The following is an 8,271-nucleotide window of genomic DNA, read 5'->3' as shown; positions in this document are numbered from 1 at the left end:
AGAGTAGAGTTGGCCTGGGCTACAGTTTATTGATATAGTCATAGACTGAATTGTACTGTTTCAAGGCATTGTTAATGATGGTTGATGAGTATTACAATATAATTAGTAGAGCATAATAAACAGTAATGAGGTAGCTATATGAGTAGATAGAATATGTGGGTGGAATTCAAGTTACACACAATATTGATAATTATTTAGATTTATATTTCAGATTCTTGGCGACAGGGGACTCCTACAGGACCATCGGATTCAGCTTCCGAGTTGGATGGTCTACGGTGGCAGGCATTGTCCCCTCTGTGGAACAAGCCATTTGGGACTGTCTGGTTGGTAAATACATGCCTGGCTGGGGAGACGCACAGGAGGCCTGGAGCGTGGAGCCGGCACAGGACTTACCGGGCTGGGGAGACGCACAGGAGGCCTGGTGCGTGGAGCTGGCACAGGGCGTACCGGGCTGGGGAGACGCACTGGAGGCTGGGTGCGTGGAGCCGGCACAGGACGTACCGGGCTGGGGAGACGCACTGGAGGCTGGGTGCGTGGAGCTGGCACACGACGTACCGGGCTGGGGAGGCCTGGAGGCCTGGAGAGGCCTGGAGCGTGGAGCCGGCACAGGACGTACCGGGCTGTGGAGGCGCACTGGAGGTCTGGAGTGTAGAGCTGGCACAACGTGTCCTGGACAGATGGCACAGGACGTACCGGGCTGTGGAGGCGCACTGGAGACACGGTGCGTAGAACCGGCACACATTGTACCGGAACGATAGCACGCTCCTCAAAGTGAGTGCAGAGAGCTGGCACAGGACGTGCAGGTCTGGAAAGGCGTACTGGAGACCTGGTGCATGGAACCGGTAGTCTTCACCAGACGGATAGCACACTCCTCATGACGAGTACGGAGAGCTGACTCAGGTGGCATTAAACTGAGGACACGCTCCTTAGGGCGAATGTCGTGCCTCATGCACCAACACAACAGCTCTCTCATAACTCTCTCCTCCAATTTCCCCATCAACTCACTGACTGTCTCTGATTCACTCCCTTCACTCCCCTCCAAGTTCACTTTCCTCTCCCAGACTGGCTCTGGTTCACCCCTCGGCTCCGCCGACCACCCCGTGTGGACTGGCTCTGGTTCACCTCTCGGCTCCGCCGACCACCCCGTGTGCCTCCCCCCAATTTTTTTTTTGAGGCTGCTTCTTGGGCCTACGTCGTGGCCGCGAACCCCGGTGTCGTCGCTGTCCCTCCCTCGCTGCTTCCGTCTGCTCCCATGGAAGGCAATCCTTTCCGGCCAGGATTTCCTCCCACGTCCAGGATGTCTGGTCCTCCTGGGCACGCTGCTTGGTCCTGGGGTGGTGGGATCTTCTGTCAAGATCGTCTGTAGAATAAATGGACCAAGGCGCAGCGTGCGTAGGAGTGTTTGCTAGTGACAGAGACATTGTCGTTCCATTCATACGTGAGCGTGAGTTCCACATGTTTAATAAATGAAACTCACCAAAACAATACAGAACAGAACAAACATGAAGCTATGCAGTGCTCACAAGCAACAATACATAAACAAGATACCACACACAACAGGTGGAAAAAAGGCTGCCTAAATATGATCCCCAATCAGAGACAACGATAGACAGCTGCCTCTGATTGGGAACCATACGAGGCCAACCTAGAAATACAAAAACTAGAGTACCCACCCTAGTCACACCCTGACCTAACCAAAATAGAGAATAAAAAGGCTCTCTAAGGTCAGGGCGTGACAGTTCCCCACGTCTTCGTCGGTGACAAGGCCTTCCCTTTGAGACCCAACCTCATGAGGCTCTATGCTGGACGCCAGCTGCCATTGCCAAAGCCTGTAAGGATCTTTAACAAACGATTGTCCAGGGCAAGGTTAGTTGTTGAATGCACCTTTGGGATTCTGGCAGCCCGGTGGAGAATGTATCGGAGTGCTTGGTCTCAGCCCCTCAAATGTCGATGCCTGCGTGAAGGCCACATGTGTTCTCCACAACTACCTGCGGAGGTCATTCCAGGAGCCGCTCCGGATGGAGATGGGCACGCCAAATGGTCACCTACCTGATGTCACCAGGGCAGGTGCCAACAACGCCCCCAGACAGGCACTCCAGGTGAGGGAGAAGCTGACCACCTACTTCTCATTGCCAGCAGGTAAAGTCCCATAGCAGTATGCCGTGGAGTGAAACAGCTCTTTTAAGAGCCCCCTGACACAAAGGTTATTTTAAGAACCATCCACTGTTGTCAATAAAATTGCATTTTTCCCCCAGCTTACTTTATGTATCATTATCTCTCTTCATTTGGAAGTTATATTTAAGTGATATTTGGAAGTAAAGACCACACCTTAAAACCCCTTCCCTCTCCCATTAATGTCAGTATTATACACACCTGGCATGGTACATCAGGTGAGCGGGAGCACTAATTAAGGTTATACGACATACAATTAGTCTGATAACAAAGGGAAAGGGTAACCTAGGGTCCATACAAATAGTACAGTTTACCACCATGTTCACTCACCTGACAAAATACAGGTGGAAAAAAAACGAATTAGGAAGAGAATGTGTTTGCAAAGGTGTAGGGAGAAAATAAGCAGATTAAGTCTAAATGAGATAATAAACAAATGAAACAACTGACTATGAAAACATAATTTAATAAGTATTCAAGTACAGGAAAGAACATGACAGGTATGTGTGTTGTAAAAATGTTAAAACATTTAAACTATTGAAAGAGGTGTGTGTGTGTGTGTGTGCGTGCCAAAGTAGGGTCAACCAGTTATTAAATCCATGTTTATGTGAATGTTTACACAGTGTGTTCAATAAAGACATGAAAACGTATAATTGTTTGTGTGTTATTAGTTTAAGCAGGCTGTATTTGTCTATTGTTGTGACCTAGATGAAGATCAGACCAAATTTTATGACCAATTTATGCAGATATCCAGGTATTTCCAAATGGTTCACATACTTTTCTTGTCACTGTACTTAAAGCACTGCAGCACTGTAGGAGAGCACTAGCTCTGAGATGGAAGTACTAAAGCAGGCAGGGCGGGGTGAGGGACTGGGCATGGATGGTACGTGGGACGCCCATCTTCCTGATACTGGCATCTCCCTGGTCACGATGTGGGTCACAGCAGCACAGCAAAGAGTGCCCGCCTGCGCCCCCATGGAGCTGACAAAACTGATGTGTCTCCCAAGCGATGGAGCGGAGGGGGGAGGTTAGGGATGGGGAGGCTAGCTACTTGTCTCTATCTCTGTATAGTTCATATGAGGATAGAGACTGAGTGCATGTAGTTAGAAGGAAAACATGGCTTGTCACCCCAAGGTTTCTAAAGACAAAAACAAATGATCAAAGAAAGTTGTAGTTAGTGGTCATCCTTTTTACAGGGCCAAAGAATTATACAGTACATTAGTTTATGCCAGTTGTGGAAAAAGTACAGAATTGTCATACTTGAGTTAAAGTAAAGATACCTTAATAGAAAATGACTGAAGTAAAAGTCACCCAGTAAAATTCTACTTGAGTTAAATATACTTAAGTATCAAAAGTAAATGTAATTGCTAAAATATACTTAAGTATCAAAAGTAAAAGTATAAATAATATCACATTCCTTATATTTAGCAAACCAGACAGCATCATTTTCTTGTTTTATTATTTTACGGATAGCCAGGGGCTCTGTCACGCCATTGAAGTTGACGTATCCGCGAGCGGAGTGGGTACTTCGCCCCGCACCGGAGCCGCCCCCGACGGTAGATGCCCACCTGGACCCTCCCCTATTGAGTCAGGTTTTGCGGTCGGAGTCCGCACCTTTGGGGGGGGGGGGTACTGTCACGCCCTAACCATAGAGAGCCTTTTATTCTCTATGTTGGTTAGGTCGGGGTGTGACTAGGGTGGGTTATCTAGGTGATTATATATCTATGTTGGCCTGGTATGGTTCCCAATCAGAGGCAGCTGTTTATCGTTGTCTCTGATTGGGGATCATATTTAGGCAGCCATTTCCCCATTGTGCTTTGTGGGATCTTGTCTATGTATAGTTGCCTGCTAGCACTACATTAGCTTCACGTTTTCGCGCTTTATTGTTTTCTGTGAGTTTCACTTCCAAATAAAGACGATGGAACCATACCACGCTGCATCTTGGTCCACTCATTTTAACGAGCATAACAAGCTCACTCCAACACTCAGACATAATTTACAAAGGAAGCATTTGTGTTTAGTGAGTCCGCCAGATCAGAGGCTGTAGGGATGACCAGGAATGTTCTCTTGATAAGTGCGTGAATTGGAAAAGTTGTCAAAAACATAAATGTAAAATGTTTCCCAAAAATGACTTAAGTAGTACTTTAAAGTATTTTTACATACGTACTTTACACCACTGGTTTGGGCCGACCTACCTCATAATATACGGTAAGCTATGCAGACTGTGACCTACACAAAAAAAGGAACGTTCTTAAATGGTTCTTCCTCAGCTCTTAAGGTTCCTTGGAGAACTTTTGCATCACCAGGTGGGGTAAATTAATTAATAGACCAATAAGAAAGAGTTCCAAACCTAATGTCACCAAGCAGGCCAAAACTCCATCCCATCAAAACAGGCTGAAATTTCAGGCAGGTCTTTTCAAACAGCTCTTACACTGAAAGTGCCTCATAGTGTGGAAATATATATAAAAGGAAAATCTATTTTTTGATTGCACTGGGCATTTAAAACACTGCAAATAGTTAAATTAACACTCAGTGGTATAAAATAACCCTTTGTTTGGTGTATATAAACCGGGGTTGAACAAAAACTACACACATCAATATCATATTTCCCAGCATGCTGTATTCCATGTAGATTTTTTTGAATGTTTGTTTCAATATCAATTTATTTTTCATTGATTGATAAATTGATGTTATGCTACTCAAATGAAATAAAGATTTTTAAACTAAACCAATCTGTTACTTGGACTTAATTTACCCGTTACTGAAATGGTTGTTCCAGTTGAGATGCTTTAGGAAGTCTCATATCTTAGTCTTCCCTACCATGACAGTCATTCTGATGGTCTGCCAGGTGAATATTGAATGTTGGATATCCCCGCTCTGGCTGGATTCCAATAGGAATTACACATGACTTTGCAAGGCAGCGGCCTGATGTGGCCTGTAAACCATGAGTTTCAGGCCACTGTATTAGGGTAAAACTAGGCCCTCCAAATAAAGCCTTGTGAAATATGTATTGATTTGTGTTGAATAATTTATTTAGAATGATAACACATTCACTTAGGATCTCACTTGATAAAGGCCACACGACTGAAAACATATGAATGGAACGACAATGTCTCTGTCACTAGCAAACACAGTCATGGGTGGTACTGGTAACTCTAAAATCCACTCGAAAAGCACCCTGGGAAATATGCTGATAATATGTTGAGTGTGTGTGGTTCTTCAAAGAAGAAAGAACCATCCCATTTAAGGTTCTTCAGAGAACCTTAAATGGTTCCCCTATGGCCTCACTCTGAAGAACCTTATTTGGTTCCAACTTTAAGCTTTATTTTTAAGAGTGTACAGGCAGACAAACACTGTCAGACCTATTTTATCAGGGCATTAGTCACAGGCACCACGCTATGCATGCCCTTCAGTGTGTGTGTGCGTGGGATGCACGTGTGTGTTGAAGGCATCCCGTCGTTGACTGTCTTCCCTCCTGCTGAACTCAGTGTTGTGTCTGCAGCTCTATGCTGGAGACATGTTTCCATTAGGCAGAGCTATGTTAGGGTGGACTGACTGGGCTGGCAGGGTTATGGGCAGAGATGGACTGACTGGGCTGGCGGGGGTATGGGCAGAGATGGACTGACTGGGCTGGCGGGGTTATGGGCAGAGATGGACTGACTGGGCTGGCGGGGTTATGGACAGAGATGGACTGACTGGGCTGGCGGGGTTATGGACAGAGATGGACTGACTGGGCTGGCGGGGTTATGGGCAGAGATGGACTGACTGGGCTGGCGGGGGAATGGGCAGAGATGGACTGACTGGGCTGGCGGGGTTATGGACAGAGATGGACTGACTGGGCTGGCGGGGGTATGGGCAGAGATGGACTGACTGGGCTGGCGGGGGTATGGGCAGAGATGGACTGACTGGGCTGGCGGGGGTATGGGCAGAGATGGACTGACTGGGCTGGCGGGGGTATGGGCAGAGATGGACTGACTGGGCTGGCGGGGGTATGGGCAGAGATGGACTGACTGGGCTGGCGGGGGTATGGGCAGAGATGGGCTGACTGGCTGGGAGGTTGTTCTAGTTCTCTAACCTCAGCTGACACTGACTCTGGGAAAAGACAGAGCACAGCTATACCCTCAGAGCTACGATATCTATGACTCTTTCATGTTCTCTACTTATGTAAGCCATGTCATTTGAATGTCTCAAAACACAACCATTTCCTTTCCCGTCAATGATTACCTTCATTGAACTTTATATATTTTGACAGGTGAGGTAGCCTATAGCATCTTTCCACCAACTATGGCGACCAGTAACAGCCACTGTTTTCAGTTAAAAAAATGTTCCCCGTTTCCATTACAGATCAGGATGGAGATGTCATTAGTTAATTGTTTAGAGGACAGTACAGGTCATAACAGTGATGCTGAGGAAAGGAAACTTGGCAGGCTCAGGGTGGCATGGCGGTCTCTCTCTCTTTCCCTGAAAAGTCAATAGCCTCTATAGACACAGCACTGGAGCTCTTATGCTGCTTAAAGGGATTTTGGCAATGATGCCCTTTATCTACTTCCTCATAGTCAGATGACAGGAAGTCTATGTGTATCTGCTAGCACATTGCTCTAGTCTAGTTAGCATTGGCTTGCGAAACTACCTCTCACTTCCTTCATACTGGACACAGACACATAAAAATGAGAGAGAGAGAGAGAGAGAGAGAGAGAGAGAGAGAGAGAGAGAGAGAGAGAGAGAGAGAGAGAGAGAGAGAGAGAGAGAGAGAGAGAGAGAGAGAGAGAGAGAGAGAGAGAGAGAGAGAGAGAGAGAGAGAGAGAGAGCGAGAGCGCGAGAGAGAGCGAGAGCGAGAGCGCGAGAGAGAGAGAGAGAGAGAGAGAGAGAGAGAGAGAGAGAGAGAGAGAGAGAGAGAGAGAGAGAGAGAAGCCTTTAGTGTAATGGCAATTTGGGCATCACCCCAGGAGGCGTCAGACCTGATTTAGGGAGGTAGAGCTGAGCCCCGAACACGAAGCCCTGACTGCTTCATTCCATCCCATAATAATCAGTGTTTGTGTGCATCTCTCATTACGACCAATGAGGTAAAGAGACGCTGTGAAATCACGATCAAAGGCAAAATGATGTCCTCTTTTAATAATAAGCTGAATGAGAAAATTGGTTTTTAAATGATAGAGAGTTTAGGACCAGGGAGCTTTTCTACAACCTGAGTGATAACATCCTCTAGTGGTGTTAAGGGTCCATTTATTTTGCACCGTAAATACAGCATATTTTCACACAACAAACATACAGCTATACACATATAAATACTGTAACTTATATTTGTTTTTTAATAATCTAAAGTGGAGCAAAGAGCCTCAAAAGTAAGTGTATCTCCATCTACTTCATACTCTGCAGACTCGAAAACACAGACACACACGTCACTATTCATTTAATTGACTAAGCAAAACAAAGTTTAGTCATTGTTACCTTTCCCACTTTCTACAGGTTCCATCTCTTTAGAACACAGTGACCCCGCTGAGAACATCCTGTTGAATGACAGGACGTTAAATAAACTGTACATTCCTCTCCCATGCAACATAACACCACCCACGCTCTCTGATGTGTGTATGTGCGTGCGTGTTCACAGATCAACATGACATGGCCAGCCACAAACCGGCAATTTCCTTATCAGCACTCCAACTCAGGATGACATCACTGACTTCTGACAGAGCTAGTCTAGAAATCCTGTATATTACAAGATGTACTTGCTCCTTCCTACCCCATCCAGGAACCACAACATCAACATGTCATTACCTGAGACTTAAATAGAGGAACGATGAGCAATAGCTTTTTGTCCCCTTCCAAACTTGCAGTATGTCTTGTTTTGTTTTCATACAATTGAAGAAGAGTGTTCAAACCACTTCGGCTTGATAACTCAGCTAGCAGGACGATTGCTGTTTCTGTCACAACTTAACAAAGGGATTTGTATAGTCTTTAAATTAAGTTAATAGCAAAACAACAGTATGGCACTATTACCAGATGTATCACAGGGCTTTGGTCAGTCTGTTTGTAGATGATTTACACACTGTGTCCAGAGAGTGGTGCTGTGGGGCTGTTGTAAGAGCAGGAGGAGAAGCCTTG

General features: G+C 45.9%; 1 long non-coding RNA gene across 1 annotated transcript; it reads right to left on the bottom strand.

Annotated features, from left to right (window-relative positions):
- Positions 1 to 2,623: 2,623 nt before the first annotated feature.
- On the bottom strand, positions 2,624 to 7,760 carry LOC139544674 (uncharacterized). The gene is made up of 2 exons (XR_011668917.1): positions 7,618 to 7,760; positions 2,624 to 3,307 (listed from the first exon to the last, which is right to left on the bottom strand). It is a non-coding gene; the product is annotated as an uncharacterized lncRNA (long non-coding RNA).
- Positions 7,761 to 8,271: the final 511 nt, after the last annotated feature.

The sequence above is a fragment of the Salvelinus alpinus genome, chromosome 18 (assembly GCF_045679555.1).
Source record: "Salvelinus alpinus chromosome 18, SLU_Salpinus.1, whole genome shotgun sequence".
NCBI lineage: Eukaryota > Metazoa > Chordata > Actinopteri > Salmoniformes > Salmonidae > Salvelinus > Salvelinus alpinus.
This window is presented reverse-complemented; position numbering and strand designations above follow the sequence as displayed.